This window comes from Mastomys coucha, unplaced genomic scaffold (genome assembly GCF_008632895.1).
Source record: "Mastomys coucha isolate ucsf_1 unplaced genomic scaffold, UCSF_Mcou_1 pScaffold14, whole genome shotgun sequence".
Taxonomy (NCBI): Eukaryota; Metazoa; Chordata; class Mammalia; order Rodentia; family Muridae; genus Mastomys; species Mastomys coucha.
Window position 1 is genome coordinate 39,212,190 of NW_022196896.1, and position 2,330 is coordinate 39,214,519.

The window sequence follows — 2,330 nt, forward strand, 5'->3', positions numbered from 1 at the left end:
TTTTTTCCTTGAATAGGAAAGGGCTTTTCACAAGGGAAGCAGACAGGCAGGCAGGCAGGCAGGCAGGCCAGTGGGCGGGCAGGCGCTCTTGAACCTGCTGTGATTTCAAGTGTCTTTAACTTAAAATAAGTCACTGTGGTTGCTGGTGAGATGGCTCAGCGGTTAAGAGCACTGACTGTTCTTTGGAAGGTCCTGAGTTCAAATCCCAGTACCATATGATGGCTCACAACCATCTGTAATGAGATCTGATGCCACTTCTGGTGTGTCTTAAGACAGCTACAGTGTACTTACATATAATAATAATAAAAACAATCTTTAAAAAATAAAAATGAAATTTGTTCTAAAATAGTCAATGTGCCAGAGTATTTGAGAGTGTTATATTTTTAATTCTTTCACCACAGGTGAATTCTGTATAAAAACTAGTGCCTCTGGAAATTAATCAGATTTGAAAAGGAAGGAGGCAGCTGAGCTGGTGGCACTCACACTTAGAACCCCAGAACTTAGGAGGTAGAAGAAGGAAGTTCGAGAGCGGCTTTGGCTACGAGTGAGTGTTAGGGTGGCTATATGATACTTTTTGGAAAAGAAGAAACAAGCTTAAAATATTTTTTAAATCAAGAGAAGGCCAATGAATGTAATCAGTAAGCTATAGGGAAAATGTCCAGGGGCTTGAATGTGGAAAGGGAGAGATTCATCATAACCCACAACATAAAATATTAAATAATAAACTGCTTGGGAGCAGTTCATGAAAATTGTTTTCTCAAAACACCACGGTTATTTTCATCAAGAAAGCACCAACTCTAACTTTACTCTAGCGTAGTTTCATTGTTTTAGAGAAATAATAAGCCCCATGGGGCTTAAACTGCACTTGGTTGAACTTGTGTACATTTTAGAACATTAAAATAAAAGCGATAAGGTCAACACTTGTAGGAGTGTCCTTGATTTTCTCTGAAAAGAAATAGTTTTCCATAATATCTTCTATTGGATGCAGTTGCTGGGACTCATCTTCCCAGAAGCCAGCGGGACCGGCTTCAGGGTGCTCTGGGCATGCATCCCGATGGGTCCTCTGCTGCCTATCACCGTTAGGCTCCTTGCAGGCTGGGTAGGATGGACAGTTTCAGAGTTTGGTTTCTACCTACATTTCCTCTTAGGGAGCGACTGAACTCAGTGGCTTCCATATTTTCCAAATGGGGCTTCAGCCCTCCAAACTTTTCAAAGCTTGGACCCTGCTCCCTCGCCCCCTCCACCCTCGGCTTCTAGAGAGCTTCCAGCCTTGCCTGCTGGTCCAAACCGGTCTTCCAAAGTGTGCCTGCTATTCTAGCTGTTTAGGAACAGGGCTCAGGGACCTGCATTTTAACCGGTATTAAGAGTCTGCGTGCGGGAACGTTCTTGGCTAGGGTTTCCAGGGCGTCTCACCGCTCTGTCCAGTCGGGTCTGTAACTGGTTTGGTCAGTGTCCTTGTGCCAGGCTCCTCCAAAGCCAGCGGCGGTTGCCAGGCGACTAAATGCTCGAAACGCCCCGCAGAGGAAGTCTCGTGACGTCCGGGAAGCCGACAGGGCCCGCCCTAAGTCTGGCTCTTTGTGACAGGGGACACCAGAGAGTTGGTGTTGTGCATCGGTGGTCCCGAAAAAGATCAGTTAGTCTGGACAGAGTAAGATTTGCAGGCTATCATTTCCGTCTCCATTACCTTTGATTATTTTAGTGTCCGGTAACCACACTTGCCCCTGTATGGACCCAAAAGGAATTGCCTGTACTTCACCTTACTAGGATAAAACCCAAACTTGGGTTGATATTCAAGGCCATTTATGACACTCCTCGCAGCTTGCCGCTTCCGGTCTTCAGGTCAGGATTCTCGGGTTCAGGTTTGCTCTGTCCCATTCTCCAGCTTTTGGGGTAGCAGTAGCACGTTTTCTTTCCCCCTTTGTTTTGTTTTAGGTTTTGTTTGTTTTTGTTGTCTTTTTAAAAAAAGATTTATTTATTTATTTAATCTAAGTACACTGTAGCTATCTTCAGACACTCCAGAAGAGGGCATCAGATCACATTTCTGATGGTTGTGAGCCACCATGCGGTTGCTGGGATTTGAACTCAGGACCTCTGGAAGAGCAGTCGGTGCTCTTAAACACTGAGCCATCTCTTCAGCCCTGTTGTTGTCTTTTGAGACAGTGTTTTTCTGTGTAGCCCTGTCTGTCCTGGAACTCACTTTAGACCAGGCTGACCTCGAACTCTGATATCAATCCACTACCTCTGCTGGTATTGAAAGGCACCAGCCACTACCCTCTGGCCTCTTCTTTTCTCTCTCTCTCTCTCTCTCTCTTTTTTTTTTTTATTCACTT

General features: G+C 45.1%; 1 protein-coding gene across 5 annotated transcripts in view; it reads right to left on the reverse strand.

Annotated features, from left to right (window-relative positions):
* Positions 1–1,693, reverse strand: part of Ppp1r42 (protein phosphatase 1 regulatory subunit 42) — a 40,529-nt gene extending 38,836 nt beyond the window's left edge. The window contains exon 1 of one of the 5 annotated variants that reach the window (XM_031366840.1): positions 1,414–1,693. The gene's annotated coding sequence lies outside the window, so the exon portion shown is untranslated. The other 4 variants (XM_031366839.1, XM_031366841.1, XM_031366843.1 and 1 more) reach the window with 4 other exon arrangements.
* Between the last annotated feature and the right edge of the window lie 637 nt (positions 1,694–2,330).